The sequence below is a fragment of the Propithecus coquereli genome, unplaced genomic scaffold, assembly GCF_000956105.1.
Source record: "Propithecus coquereli isolate 6110/MARCELLA unplaced genomic scaffold, Pcoq_1.0 Scaffold563, whole genome shotgun sequence".
In the NCBI taxonomy this organism is placed as follows: Eukaryota; Metazoa; Chordata; class Mammalia; order Primates; family Indriidae; genus Propithecus; species Propithecus coquereli.
Window position 1 is genome coordinate 1,645,194 of NW_012151541.1, and position 15,898 is coordinate 1,661,091.

Consider the following 15,898-nt stretch of genomic DNA (forward strand, 5'->3'; position numbering starts at 1 on the left):
AATTTTTTTAGAATTTTTTTATTTTTATTTTTTGAGACAGGGTCTTGTTTTGTAGCCCAGGCTGGAGTACAGTGTCCTGATCATAGCTCACTGTAAACTTGAATTCCTGGGCTCAAGTGATTCTCCTGCCTCAGCTGGGATTACAGACATGAGCCACGGTTCCCAGCCCCAAATCCCGACTAATTTTTAAAAAGATGTTTTGTACCCTCCTAGTCATCAGACTTACCTGCCTTTGAAAAAAAATCACCATCAACTCTGTATGGTTGGGAAGGCTGGGGGGAGTTGTGGAGCCTTCCTAGAACTCCCCAGCCAACACCAAGTATAGCTGACTACTCAGAGACTCAGTCTTCTATGATGACTATACACAGTCTCTGGAGCTGAGGCCATTACAAAATACTAGGAAGATGCGTGGCATAGAGAAGTAGTTTCGAGAAGCCTCTGATGGTGTTTTTGGCCTAATGACACCAAACTAGACCAGCCTGGGTTTCAGATAGGCCCTCCAACCCCTCTCCTACCTCCCTCCTCTCTGTAAATATGGGAGGCTGGCAGCCCAAGAATCTTGCACAGCATCAAGAGCTCAGACACCGGGACAAATACTCCCTGAACTCTGCAGCCCTCAGTGCTGTGGTCACTGAAAATGTATAGGGAAGCAGGATTGACTTCAAAGCCAGTAAGAGCCACAGGATTGAAGAAGTCGACCTATTCACAAAATATTTACAAAGCACCCCTACCCAATCTCCAATATCCATTCGTCTCTCAAGGATATTTGAATCTTTCTAAAGAAAGTCTACTGAAGGATTTTAAAATAAAATGTTACAGACGCTGAGTTTTTCAATTTTAGCTTGGATTTGTTTCACAGATTAGCTAGTCCCAGCCTAGAGCAGAGCTCTGAGAGAATGTAGCAATAGCACAGCTAAATAGATCCCATCACCTTGTCCCATTGATTTTAGCCACTGCTCCCTGAGCAGTAACCTAGTTCTTATTATTACCACTGAAATAGTAAACTCTCAAGCTTTTTATCGTCCAGCTCAGTCATTCTTTCTTCCTGTATACCAGATCTGAGTCTTCATTCATTCACTCATTCACCAAGAATTTATTGAGTACCAGCTTTGAATCAGACAATGAATTAGGCCTAGAAATTCAAAGGTAAACACAACGGAGATTTTCTTGTCTTTAAGGAGCTTATAGTCTATTGCCCTCCTCTTCTGTCCCCTCCCCAATTCAGAAAAAAAAGTAGACAAATAATTATAACACCTATGATTAGTGTTACAATCCAGCTATTGGATGTGTCTAGATTCTCTTAGGAGGTACTTTAGGGAAGCTTCCTGGAGAATTAGTTGTCAGGTATATTAGTTTGTTACTGCTGCTATAACAAATGGCCATAAATTCAGTGTATTAAAACAATGCAAATTTATTATCTTATACTTCTGTAGATCAGAAGTCCAATATGGGTTTCACTGGGCTAAAATCAAGGTATCAGCAGGGCTGTGTTCCTTTCTGGAGGGTTTAGGGGAGAATCCACTCCTTGCCCTTTCCAGTTTCTGGAGGTCATTCACATTCTTTGGCTCAAGAGCTCCATCCTCCAACTTTAAAACCAGCAATGCTGCATTTTTCTGACTATTCTTCATCATAACCCATCTCTCTGACTTCAGCTGCGAAGGGTCCTCAGCTTTTAAGGACTGGTGTGATTAGCTTGGACCCACCTGGATAATCCAGGATAATCTCTCAATCCCATGGTCCTTAATCACATCTGTAAAATCCTTTGGACATGTAAGACAATGCATTCACTGGTCCCAGGATTAGGAAGTGAACATTTCCTCCTTTGGGAGGCCATTATTCTGCCAACATGTAGAAAGACATGTAAAGGGAAGAGGATAGAGATGGGGATTGGAAGTAGGAGGCCCTTTGCAGGCAGTGGGAAAAGCTTGTAGAAAGTTCCCTAGGTGAGTCTACTGTGTATTGTAGGAACTGCAGAGAGTTCGATAAGGCCAAAGTATGGAGTTTTCATAGGAATGTGGGAGGTTATTCATTTAACACATGTTTATTGAATACTCTGTGGCAGGTGCTATGCTGGGCATACAGGGATGAACAAAACAAAGTCCTCCTCCTCTGAGTCTAGAGTGAAAAGCAAGGGCCAATTATGAGAGCCCTGGTAGACTTTCTTTGGGAGTTTAAACCTTAAGTGTTATAGGTAACCAGCACAATGGCTCACACCTGTAATCCTAGCACTCTGGGAGGCCAAGGTGGGAAGATTGCTTGAGGCTGGGAGTTCAAGACTAGCCTGAGCAACAGTGAGACCCTGTATCTACAAAAACCAGAAAATTTAGCTGGGCTTTGTGGTGTGCATCTGTAGTTCGAGCTACTTAGGAGGCTGAGGCAGGAGGATTGCTCAAGCCCAGGATTTTGACGTCTCAGTGAGCTATGATCGCACTGCTGCGCTCTAGCCTGGGCAACAGAATGAAACTGTCTCAAAAAAAAAAAAAAAGTTATAGGGAGCCATCCATTTATTCATTTGGCAAAACTTTATTGAGCACATGCTACATGCCATGCTCTGTTCCAGGCTCTGGAGATGCAGAGTTTAAGAGCCAAAGGCAAAAGTATCATGCCCTACATGCTAGTGGATTTTGAGGAGGGGAAGCAGATGTTTGCTTTGGAAAGATCCCTCTGGCTGTGGAGCTGAAGAAAATACTGGAGAGGGCATAAGATTAGAGGTAGCCCTGTCCCTTTACTCCCCCTCTTCAAGATCCCCAGCCTTTGCTCAGCTTCACTTCCCTCCTTGGGCCCCTTCTCTTTTGTCAGGAGCCCCCTTTCCCCTTTATGCCTCCACTGTACCTATTTTGCAACCCCCCACCCTGATCTAATGTTCTATATCTGGGCTTCCAAGCACTGCAAAAGAAAATGAAAGCATTCAGATGGTAGCCACGACAGACTATCCAATGGCAGCTGTAGCCTCAGCTCTGCTGACAGTTCCATTTTCTCTCTCTAAGGAGCTACAGCTCTCATTCTTTTCAGTGACTATTTTAATCCTAACCACTTTCCTTAAATTCTCAATCCCATCTTGACCCTTTCTCAGCACCTGGCTTAGAGACTATTAGGCAGCAACCAACATCTAGCCTCTAGGTCTATCAGTTTACAAATGCACCTGCCCTCTCAAAGACACCTGAGGCTACTCTACCCTCCCACACCTGGGTCCCATCTCCTCTCACCTCTTCTGGGACATTTTTCATTCACCATCATTTCTCTCTCTTCTTGGTCTTCCTCTCAGTATATGAACATGTTTAAGCCTTTCCCATCTCAAAAAGAAAAAAACAAGACTCTCCCCCTTGATCCTGCCTTCCCCTCTCCCCATTGCCTTACATTTCTCCCTCTCTTTAATTTCCAAGCTTCTAGAAAGAGTGTGTCTCTTATTCTTTAACCCTCTGGAGCTTGGTTTAACTATGACTGCTCACACTCCACACACCCCAGGGACTTTGCCGCCAGCCCGTACAGCTTCCGTCCCCACTTTCCTGCATATTCCTACTGCACTTGTTATCCTGTCATTCTTTCCTGACACCCTCCTCCCACCCTGGTTTCTGACACTCTGTGATCTCCAGTTTTTCTTCTACCTCCTTGGTTGTTTCTTCTGGATTTCTTTTGCAGGCCTCTTCCTTCCTTTTTATACCCATCTTGGTGACCTCATGCATGTCCATAATTTCATTCGCCACCTATAACCTAGAGTCCAAAGCTGATAACACCAGTCCATCACTTGTCCACACCCCTCTACTTTGAGTTTAGTTTCTATTTTTGTTTTTGTTTTTTTAGAGACAGGGTCTCACTCTGTCACCCACGCTAGAGTGCAGTGGCATGGTCACAGTGAACTCCTGAGCTCAAGAGATCCCCCCTCCTGCCTCAGCCTCCCAAGTAGCTGGGACTACAGGCACGAGCCATGACACTGCCACCACGCCACCACATCCAACCAAGTTTTAATTGTTGGTGGGGGTGGGGTATCTCAGGGGGCTTGCCCAGGCTGGTCTCAAACTCCTGGCCTCAGGAAATCCTCCCACCTCAGCCTGTCAAAGTGCTGGGATTTCTGGTGTGCTCATGCCCCACCTGAGTTTAGTTTTGTAAAGGAAAATAAAAATCCAAGACCATCCCCCCCACCCACACTCCTTATGCAAAAGCGAAGGTCAAGCCCGGAGGCTGAGTCATGCAACACACCCTACCAAATGAATAGCTGTTACTAACATTACGCATTAGCCAGATCCCCAGGAAAAGGTAGAAGGCCTCAGGCATCTAAGAAGGCATGCCCCCACAGATCATTCATAAGGAAATTCTTTGCTGGCCCCCCGTAAAGGAAGACATGCAAATTGTAACTTGGGGTCTTTAGTTTAGCTCCTAAAACTGAAGTCTGTTTGATCACACACTAATAATGTTGATTATACGTTTATCTTTCCAGGTGCAGAACAGAGACAAGATCAATCATTCTTCTACCTACCCAGGGATATGTACATAAATGATTCTTCCATCACTCCTTTTTTCTCTTCAAACATTCACCTTACCTTATATAAAAGGTAGATTTCCTGGGCCTCACAAGAATGTAACTATTTGCCTCACTGCCCACCCTTCCTCCTCCTTTTTCCTTCCGTATGCCCTCTCCCCATTAAATACTGAGGTTCCCAAATCCCCCTTTGGAAAAACAGTCACGGATGCATCTGTGGTTTCTGTTTTTCCCAGGTGTGTCCTCAAACTTTGGCTTAATAAACCTCCGTTGATTGAGATCTTTGCCTCAGTCATTTAGGGTTGTCAGTTTCATAAACCCACTGTCCACTAGACATCCCCACCTAAACATCCCGAAGACACCTCAAACCCAACACGTCCAAAATTAAACTCAGGATCACTCCTCCAACCCGTGGGCTGTCTTACTAATAGTCCCTAACTTAGGGAATGGCATCACCTGCTACCAATTCCTAAGGCTTCAAGTGGGGATTGATTCTAGATTTCTCCCCCTCCCTAATTCCCTACATTCAATACATTATCAAATATTATTGATTTGACTTGCTAACTATCTCTTGTGTCTGTCCATTCCTTGTCATCCCCACTGCCACAGCTCTGGCACGGTTGGTTCTGAGATTCCCTGATCTCCCACGTGGAATGTAGCCATGGCCTCCTTGTTGCGCTCCCAGGCTAGACCCCAGAGCTGCATTGGTCAGGTCCTGGCAGAAAGTAAACAGCACGCTCCAACTTGAGCAGTAATTTGAGGAGAGTTTAAATGATAAAGAGATGATTTATAAAGGGTTGGTAGGGTATAGGAAAACCACAAAAAACAGTGTGAAATACACGGGGGCCAGTAACAAAGCAATGTTTCCACCCCCAGGCCTGGAAAGTCAAAGGAAGGGAGTGATTATCTGAATCCAGAGAGAGAGAGAGAGAGAGAGAGAAAGAAAGAGGGAGGGAGGGAGAGGAAGGGGAGAGGGAGGGAGAAATAACCACCTGGTGGAAGCTGTGGACTTTGGTTGAGGGTGGCAGCCAGCCCAGTGACCCCAACAGAGGGATCCTGAAGGATAAATATCCAGGTCTCCCTCACCCCCTTCCCGCTAATCTCCTGTCTTCAGTTGGTCACGGACCCCATTGGCCAATCGCTACTGGGAAGCCGGAGGGCCACGAAGATTTGGAGGGGCAAAGGGAAGACAAGCAGGCATCTTCTACATCCTCCTCTGTAATAGTCCAGAAAGCTGTTTTTGGTCACCTCACTCTCCAGCTTCATTTGTGCACACCTGGGTTCTCTGTCACCTAGAAAATCAAAACGTTTTGCATTCCCTGGTTTCTCTTTCCCAAATTTTTCTCCTGACCGAAATGCATTATAAAGCCTGTGACCTGATCCTGCACTCAGCCACCCCGGCCTGTCTCCTGTCAGTTCTCCACTTCGGACCTTTCACTCCAGCCACCAGTGTCCCCTAGACCACTATTCTCTCAGGTTTCTGGACCTGACCTGATGATAGACACAGAGTAAGTGTCATAAATCTCTGCAGTGTGAACAAGCGGTGAATGAGTTAGTGAATGAAGGGCTGTTTTTTAACCCCTGCGGCTCCCGAGGATCAGGAAAAGCATCCTGTGCATTGTGATGGATGCGCAGAGCAGGCTGCCTTCAGAGAGTTACCAAGGTGTTTCATCCACGTTCTCTCCTGTGATCCTTGCCACAGCCCCGAGTGATAGGTGAGGACGATGTTATTTTGGTGTGCAGAGGGTGAAGTGGACTACCCAAGGTCACACGGCAGCGGTGGAGAAGACAACGTAGAGGAGGAAAGAGGGTGATCCCTTTCCTCCCCACCATAAGGTCACAGTAGACACTGCTATAACAAAAGACAAGTTAACAGGAGAACAGCATAACAAATGTATATAATCATAGTTTTATGTGACATGGGAGCCTTCAGAACCAAGACCCAAAGATACAAGGAAAACAACCCATTTTTACGTGTAGGTTCGGTGGAGAATGGACAGCCAGTAGAAGGATGACTAGACAAGGAGTATGAGCGAACGCTAGCAGGCTGAGCTGGGGAAACCCGGCAAGCCCTGTCACTCCAGACTCTTCTTGGCCTCTCCGTGTAGCATTTCTTCTTCCCAGGTATGGGGCAGGACCCTTTCTGGAATGGGAGTCTTCTGACCTAAGGTAGGTCAGAGAATTTCTCCATGGCTAGCTCTTATACAGAAATGTGGGGGGATAGTAATATTTTTAGGTTTGATGGCTGGCTTTGACAAGAAAGGCTTCTGGTTTCTATGGCTCACCTGGGGGAATTCTAGTTTCTATGGCTTGTCTAGGGAGGAGAATGAGGGGCTAGAGAGAGGAGGGCAGGAGATCACAGAGAAACTTTACTTCTGAGGCCTTCACTTTGGGGTACCATTTTCTGAGCCTCAACAAGATACACAAGCCTAGGTATTTCCTTTTATGGCCTTCTCCTGTTGTCTCATCCAGAGTTGTCTGCAATTCAGGGTCCTTTGCATTTGCCCTGATTTCTTCTTATATAAGAACAAAACAATATCCCAAGAAATCCTTCTGAATGGTGAACTCACTTTTTATATTGCTTTCTCCCCCATGTAGGACTTCCTCTGGTTATTCAAATTGCCTTCACAATAAATAGTTATCTTTTACAGGGCTCTAGAGTCTCTTCCCATTTTGTCGTTCTACGACTCTAGGATGACTTATATTATTTTTTTAGAGACAGGGTCTTGCTCTGTTGCCCAGGCTGGAGTGCAGTGGTGTCATCATAGCTCACTGCAACCTCAAACTCCCAGACTCAAGCAATCCTCCTGCCTCAGCCTCCTGAGTAGCTGGGACTACAGGCACAAGCACTGCCATACCTGACTAATTCTTATTTTATTTTTTTGTGGAGATGAGGTCTCGCTATGTTGCTTGGGCTAGTCTCAAACTTCTGGCCTCAAATGATCCTCCCACCTTGACCTCCCAAAGTGCTAAGATTACAGGCATGAGCCACCACACCAGCCTAGGATGACTTTTAACCATTGTCTCCTGGAAAATTCTATTTGGGTTTATTGTAGAGTTTCATATTAATGAGGAAATTTTAAAAGGCACACATCTTTTTGAAAAGGGCTTTTTGACATTTTTTTCTTTCTTTTTTTTTTTCAGGACCATCAGGTAAGGGTTTATTAAAATTCTTTTTTTTTTAATTTCAAAATTTTACGGGGATACAAAGGTTTTTTTTTTTTCTTTTTTTTAAACTCTAGTGAACTCTACACAGTTTGGAATAGTAGCATCCTAACAAATATTTCCTTGAGGCCAAAGAAGGGGAAGTTTGGCAGCTGTTTCCATGGGAACGCTGGCTGGGAGTCATGGGCATCTGAGGGAGGCTGAGTGTCTGGAGACCCTGCATACCCGAAAGGGATGCGGAGGAGCGGGGCTAAGAACCAGGTGTTGATCTTCGCAGTCTGACTGACAAGAAAGAAAGAAGAAAGGAGGGCGGTGGGGAGAACAAGATTCACGTTTTGAGGACAGTGTACTTTGAGATCAGAGATCATAGTTATTAGGCAAACCAAATGCAAACGAGGAGCTGGCCAACTATTGGTTTCTTTTGGGTGGAGCCTTTAGGAAAATTCTTCTAGAGACCACTGCTCAAAGAAAGGCACTTAGAGTCTAATTTTAAAATATAACATATTGTATGAAAGTTGTTTTTTTTTCCTAACCTAGTTGGGTTGGAGGATCCGCCACCTCCCCTCCCAGCTCGCTCAGGTTGTTGACTGCTATTTTCTCTGGGCTGCAGGTCAAAGATCCCCCAGCCTCCCACCCCGGGCAAATAGAAAAACGAATGAGACTGAGTGTGCAAAGCGTGGAGACGCTTCCCTCCACTCCCACCTTCACCCTCAAGACAGGGGCTCTTTCAGGCATGCTATCATAATTACGGGGTAAGTTCCTCAAACCGGCAACTGGACCTCGACCCTCAGTCATTTCCAGCAGAAGGATATGGCTTTCCTCTGGCCCAAAGGCAAGGGGTTCCGGCAGGGAAAAGTAACGACCATCTGCAAAAACCGTCACCCAAGTGGGGAGTGGAAAGCCTGGCTCCTGGGTTTGCAGAGCACAACTTGACGCCAGCGCCTTTCTCCCTCCCCACGCAATGGCAAGGCGGGCGGGAGTCGCAGGGGCTGGGAGGAGAGGGGAGGGAAGGAGGGCGGGGAGGGGAGAGGTGGAGGGCGGCCGGGGTTCCAGCAGCCGCCCCGCCCTCGGCTCGCGGCGGATTCGGAGCTGCGGTGGAGCCGGGGCCGGCGGCTGCCTGTCCAGCAGGTCTGGCCGAGCCTGGCGTCGCCGTGCAGTGCGCCGGGTGTCCGGGAGATGGCTTCTCCCCTCTCGCCCGCTGCTCCCGCTATTGTCTCTCCCGGGGTGGCCTGACTGCGAGCTCGCGCACGCTCTCGGCGGAGAGCACTGCCTCCCCCCGCCCCCAGCTGGTCCTCGCGCCCTTTGCTGCCTCTCCCCCTGTCCCAGGGACCCCGAGGCCGGCGCGTAGCCGGGAGACGGGAGCGGCCGGGGGGAAGCGGCGTGCGACCGGCCAGCCGCACATCGCGCTGGTGCAAGAGGCGCCTGGAGCCGCAGAGCGAGCCGCGGAGGCGCGGAGCGAGCAGCCCACGTCGCCGAGCACACGACACGTCGGGTCTTGCAGCATAGCCAGCAGCGAGCGCAGGTAGGACACGCGCCCGGCCGGTTGCACCGGCCCCGGGGTCTGCGAAGTGCCCCCGGAGCGGAGGTAGCGGAGGTCCAGGGGCTCTCCCTCCAACATGGCAACAGCGGAGGTGCAACAATGGAAGCGACCGAGGGTCCAGACGCGGGCCGAGCGGCGGACGCCGTGGGAGCCTGAGCTCCAGCACGCGGCGTGGAGCAGGTTGCCCCCACCCCCTCCCGGCTCCGGCGGCCTCGGGGCCTTTCGGGCTGCGGGCACCCCCATCCCCACCCCCTTCTCTCTAAACATACTTCCTGGCTCCCAGCTGCTGGCGACCTGAACCAACCAATGGCTTTGGGTTTGTTTGTTTAAGATGAGAAATAAAAAGCAAAACCTGTCCTGAGCTGGGCGTAGTGCCTTCCCGTGCAGTGGGTGAAAAGTCAGCATCTGGCCTGGGGAATATATACATTTTTTCGCCAGGCGCAGGGTAGAATTGGCTTCTCCCTTATAAGGATACTGCAGCAGAAGGAGACAGAACGCTTGGAAGAGGGAGAGGGACCCGCAGGCCTGAGTTCCCCAGCGCTCAGGGAAGGCGCTGCTCTCCTGGCCTGTACTTGTCTCTCATTTTCAGCTCCCGACAGCGGTGGCTTTGATGTTGGGGAGCAATCGCAGAAGGAAACCCAAGCTAGGCGGCCAAGCTGGGGTGGGGTGGGGGAGGGTGGGGAGCCCAGGGGCTTGGCAGGCTCTTGGGTTGTGGGAAGAGGTTACCAAATGTATGAGGTTAGTTAGTGCACACACCCTAGTTGGCTAAAGCTGGAAATTGTGTGTGTGTGTGTATGTGTGTGTGTGTGCGTGCGCTGTCTGCCACTGCTCTTGCTCCTTCAGGCCAGCCTTCTCTCCCTCCATCTCCCACCTCCTTTTGGGGTCTTTGTGGCTTCCCTGCCCCAGTCCTACCAGTCATGCCAGGGATGGAATCCCTATTGTCTCTGGTTGTCCTGATATTTTTTCTCAGCTCTGTTGGGGAGTTTTGTACACTGGGCTGGCTGGTCCCAGCATGGCATCGGATTCTTTAGCACACAGCTACCCAGGCTCCCAGAAGTGGACCACATCTGCCCCTCCTCTCTCTAAACTACCTGACTCTCTGGGATGTGGCCAGGCAGATGTAAGCAATTTGCACTGAATTCCAACCCTGAATCAGTCCTGAATGAAAACTTGCTCTATTATGCTTTAGGCCTTGGAAAGATATTAGGAAGACAAATGGCCTGGGGGTGGAAGCCTTGACCCCCAAATACGCCCCTTCCCCACATTCCAGCTATAGATCCCGGAACAGAGGGGCAGTGAGCCTTTGGAATAAACCGCAGCTCCTCTGGAGCCTGGCAGTCCCATCTGGGGTTGTGTCCATGGAAAAATTAAGTCGAGGCACATTTTATAGCCCTGCCTGGCAGCCAGCGTCTGAGGAGATGGTGGCTCTGAGCTGGAGCCCTGGACTCAGGCTGTGGCTGCTTCTCCTTTGGCCTTTGGGTGAGCCCAAGGTTTGATTTCCATGGCTCTGAGCTTACTACTGAGCGTACATGGGTGTATATGTCTGATCAAGCTCTCAGCCCTGGTCAGAAGGCAGCTTGTCCGTTTCTGTCTCCCGTGGAAGCAAGGGTGAGGGAGGGCCAAGGGGGTGTCCTGGGTGAGAAAGGGTCAGTTTATCTGGGACCCTGGGCTTTTCCTTGGGGAGCTTCTCTGGGCTTGCCTGGTGGTCTGGAATGCTTGTGATCTTTGCTGTGTCCTAGTAGCACTCTGGCAGATACTCCACACCCTTGTGGGCCTTTGGTTCCCCCTTAGTGGTGTCTCCACCCTTCCTAGGCCTGGTGCTTTGCAGGTGTCTCATGTCTGTGGTCCTTCAGCCTGGACAACCCTGCCTGAGCCAGCAGGGAGAAAAATGAGGGGATCTTTGTTCCCTTTGGGGGTTTCTAACTGGCCATTAACTTCAGGCTCCTGATGCTCCCAGGGTGTGAACTTGGACATAATAATGTGAAATAGTAGAAAAACAGTGTCAGGAGGCCCAGCTTTGGGTCCTGATGTGAGTTACTCCCTAGCTGTGTGAGCATGGGAATTTGTGAACCTGTCTAACATTTAGTTTGCATATTTGTAAAATGGGGGGAAATAGTCTCCATGGCTCACAGGATTATTTTAAGGATGAAATAACACTGCTTACCGTGAACTGTATGCATGCTTTTGTCATGTAAGCAAAAGCCTCTGAAAACTGCAGAGTCCTATACCGATGTTAGTTATTCATCCTGGGTGTAACCTCCGTCCTAAGGGAGGGAGAGCTGTCAGGGGTGGGGGTCGGGTCTGCAGGGCATGGAGTAAGGAATGTTTTGGAACTCTTCCTTTCTGGCTAAGGGAAGAGTGATGTGACAATACCAAGGTAACTCCTGTATTCCTTGTGTATTTCTCTTTAAATAGGTTTGGCAGAATGGGAACTGGGAGAGAAGGAAAGTCTGCTTAATGATATTCGTAGGGAATTGGGGAGGGACAAACACCTTCCGGAGGCTGGCTACTGCCAATAGGCAGGGTACTGCTGAGCTGGCACATAATATAATAGCCAGCACTTACTGATGTCAGCTAGTAAATGACAGAGGTGGGATTTGAAGCAGGCAATTTCACTCCATATCCTGCGCTCATAGCCTCGATGCCACTATCAGAGAGATATTGGGTTGTGGGAGAACACAGAGGCGCAGCTGAGTTGCAGAATTCGTTGTAGCGGATTCCTCGAATGCCCATAAGATGTCACCAGCCTGGGGTATGCCTTAGATAATAAACTTCTCCAGGATAGGGGCTCAAGAGGATAAATTTCCTCCACCCAACCCCAGGCCAGCCTAGTACCTCCTTAATTCCCAGTTGTTTGGGGGTCTAGGCACATATGTGTGAATTCCTTGGGCTCCTGTCTTGCCTGCTTTTCTATGCCTTTTCATTTCCATCCCTACCTTTCAAGGAAGGAGAAGACGGGATAATCTGATCATGTCATTTTGCCACCTTCTGAGCAACTCTAGTAGGAGGTTTGGGATTTGGGGTGCCCTGGGGAAATTAAGGCAGATTTCTCGTTTTGGTATTTCTACATCTGCTTTATTTTGCATCTGTTTTATAAAACGAAATTTGAGGGACTATCCTTGCATTTCCTGTGATCTCATAAAGCATTAGAACTGAAAAGAACCTTCTCAGGGAGATCTCTTCCCTGAGAAGAAGTGACTCTCCCAAGATCACACGGTCACTAGCGATGCTGGAACTGAATGCTCACCCACAGGTCACAATGTGACCCATGCAAGGATCTACCCTCCAGCACTTTGGGGTCTTGTGTCCACCCCATTAGTAGCTTTGTTGTTGGGAAATTCTCTTCCCGCAGAACATGGTGATGGGATCCACCCACCGCACATCACCGTGCTGGTTCCTGAGACTGCGGAAGCAGAAGACTCTATGCTCTGGGGAGCGGAGTCCCTCGCGTATAGAGAAGGGAGAGCAGAGGGGTTCTCAGCAGTCCTGGGGCGGAAATAACAGCCTGTGGCTGAAGGAATCTTCAGCAGTTCAAGTCCCCTTCCCGATAGTGGAGGCTCCACAGTGTCTCAGAGAAGCCTCTTTGGAAACTGCTATCCTTCCACCTTAGTTGTATCACTCCTACCACTATTCCTTCTCCATGACATGACTAACTCCCTCTTCCCAACCCTCCTCTTTTAACTCTGGCCAACTGCAGTCACTTTGAGACTAATCACTGTCGTCCCGGCAGATTTCTCTCAGGCACTGGTTGCTTTCCTTCTGGGCAGCTCTTTCTGCCATGCTTTGTGTCTGCTTCTCACCTCCATCCCCGTGGGTCCTGTCCTAGAGGTCAGATTCTACATCATTTCCTTCTCTCTTTTTTTTTTTATTTCAGAATATTATGGGGGGACAAACATTTTGGTTACATGTAATCCCTTCGCCTCGCCCAAGCCGGGGCTGGAAGCGTGCCCTTCCCCCATACAGTGTGCTCCGTCTCCATCAGCTGTAAGTTTACTCCCCCTTCTCTTCTTGTAACCTCCCCACAGCAGAGGTGGGTGCCCAGGGCGAGAGCTGCGTCACACACGTCGCTGGGCCCCACGCCTGGCTAGGCCAGGCCCAGCAGGAATAAGCTTGACTGGAAGCTTTCTCTCCAGCAAGTCCTTCTCTCGGACTAGTTGGTATCCTTTGCAGGAAACCAGTAGGCATCAGGGTGAGAGAAAAAGAGTAGAGGGACGAGGAGATTCCATTTCGAGGAAACGCTATAGTTTCCCTTGCCAGGTTGAAGGAATAGCTATGATCTCTTCTTATCTCAGGTCACAAACTAACTTAGAGCCCAGGTAATAGGAATGATGGGGCCCTTCAACTACTGACATCTCCCCAGAGCCCTGCTTTTCTGGAAGCAGAGCATCTGCCACATTTCTGACTTGCCGAGCTGTCGCGTCTTCCAGAGGGTAAAGGAAGTTGCAGTGGATAGGAGCACCAGGAGAGCGGATTTAATTCTGACCAAGAAAGGCGAGAGTGTCTGCAAATTGGATGTTATGGGAACCTGGGAGAAGGCAACTATATTTTCCCAAAGAACATTATAGCCAGGGATGTCAGATTTTCACTCTAGACTTTAAGGAGGCAGATTTTTTTAAATTAAGAAAGAAGATAGATAGCCCATAAATATATACAATTAATTGATTTATCAACTACAAATAATATTAATAAATAAAAATTAAAAATTTCAAAAATAAGTTAAATTCCATTAAAAAAGAGAGAGGCTAATCTGATTGCAATGGTGTTTACAACTAATTGATGACTAGTTACAGATTTCTTTGTTCCTTCTCTACTCCCACTGCTTCACTTGACTAGCCTTAAAAGAAGAGACAGAGAGAAGATACAGTTCCTTGATAAGAGACTTTGAATATAGAGTGGTTCCGAAGAGTTGGCACGTTCTCAGAGTGCACTTTTGACTATGCTGTTGCAGATGATTCCAACAAGGAAGGCGAAACAGGAGGCGCTTAGGCAAAAGTTGAAGTACCAAGGAAGGCAAGAGCACATGATAAAGACAGTCGCCAGCATTGAGTGTCTGTCCACCTGCAGTGTTTTGAAAATAATCTTATAGTTTCTTCTTCTCTCCCAACCTTGGGGGAAATGGATGATGATGAAATTGTCTCTTCTCCCTTTACAGATGAGGGAACTGAGGGTTAGCAAGATAAAGGAACATGCCTCAGATCGTACAATTAATTAGAGAGGAGCCAGAGCTTGAGTCTAGGTCAAGATACCTCCAGAACCTTTGTTCCTTCTGTGCTATGCTGAAGGGACCTGTGAGAAAAAAAATGCCCACAAGGACCAAAGTCCTGAATGAGATGGTCTTTTCCTGAGAGCCAGGTAACAACAGAAGGGGCCCTTAAAGTCATCTCTGGCTGGGTACGGTGGTGTGCACCTATAGTCCCAGCTACTTGGGAGGCTGAGGTGGGAGGATCGCTTGAGCCCAGAAGTTCAAGACCAGCCTGGCATATGTAGTGACACCCTATCTCCAAATAACAATTTAAAAGTCCCTATCCTAGTAGAGTTTGTGTCTGAGAAATCTTAGTTCATGAAGAATAGTTAATAAATAGCTAATCGTTCTTAGTTCCCTAAGAATAGTTCACTAAGGAGTTAACCAAGCTTCTTTATTTTACTGACAGGAATTCTATACTGGTAGATCAGGGAATTACTTGGAGATATACTCTGGCTGAATTCAAGGAGAGTTTGAGAAGGACTCTTGTGATATTCCTATAGATAATATAAGGTGGAGATGAAAGGTGGGTTAATTAATGGTTAATTATTCATTCAACAAAAACCAGGCTAAGTGAGGTAGCTCACACCCGTAATCCCAGCACTTTGGGAGGGTGAGATGGGAGTATGGCTTTAGGCCAGGAGTTGGAGACGTGCCTGAGCAACATAGTGAGACCCTGTCTCTACAAAAAATAGAAATATTAGCCGGGCATGGTGGTACACACCTGTACTCCCAGCTACTCAGGAGGTTGGGGTGGGACGATCGCTGGAGCCCAGGAGTTTGAGGTTGCAGTGAGCTATGATGATGCCACTGCACTCTATCCTGGGCAACAGAGTGAGACCTTGTCCAAAAAAAAAAAAGAAATCTAGAATGCCTATGCTTATTCATTCTTACATTCATTCATTCATCAAGTGAGGGCAATGTAAGGTCAGCAGATAGGTAAGAGCATGGCTGTGGAGCCAGCTTACTGGGGTCCAAAGTCTGGCTCCACCACTAACAAGCTGTGTGACCTTGGGAAAGTTACTTAATTTATCTGTGCTTTAGTTTCCTCATATGTGAGGTGGGGGCAATAATAGTAGCAGAAAAAAATTGTAAAAATTAAGAGTTAATTAATGAACTACTTAGAGCAATGCCTGATACATGTAAATGGTGGCTTAGTAGCTAGTGGTTGTTAGAATTATATCATTCCTCAACAGCAGGCTGTGCTAAACCCTAGGGATACAACCTTGCATTCAGTGTGGTCCCTAACTGTGAGGGAACCACATTGTCCCTCCCAAAAATGCAGGGAAATGGATGAGTTTCTTCATAGAGTGGTGTGATCCTAAAGCTCAGTATGAGTCCATTGTGATATGGTGCCCCGAAAGTTAGTATAATCTTAGGCAGCATTTCATAGACGTATAGAAACTAGGGCCGGGTGCGGTGGTTCACGCCTGTAATCCTAGCACTCTGGGAGGCCGAGGCGGGTGGATCATTT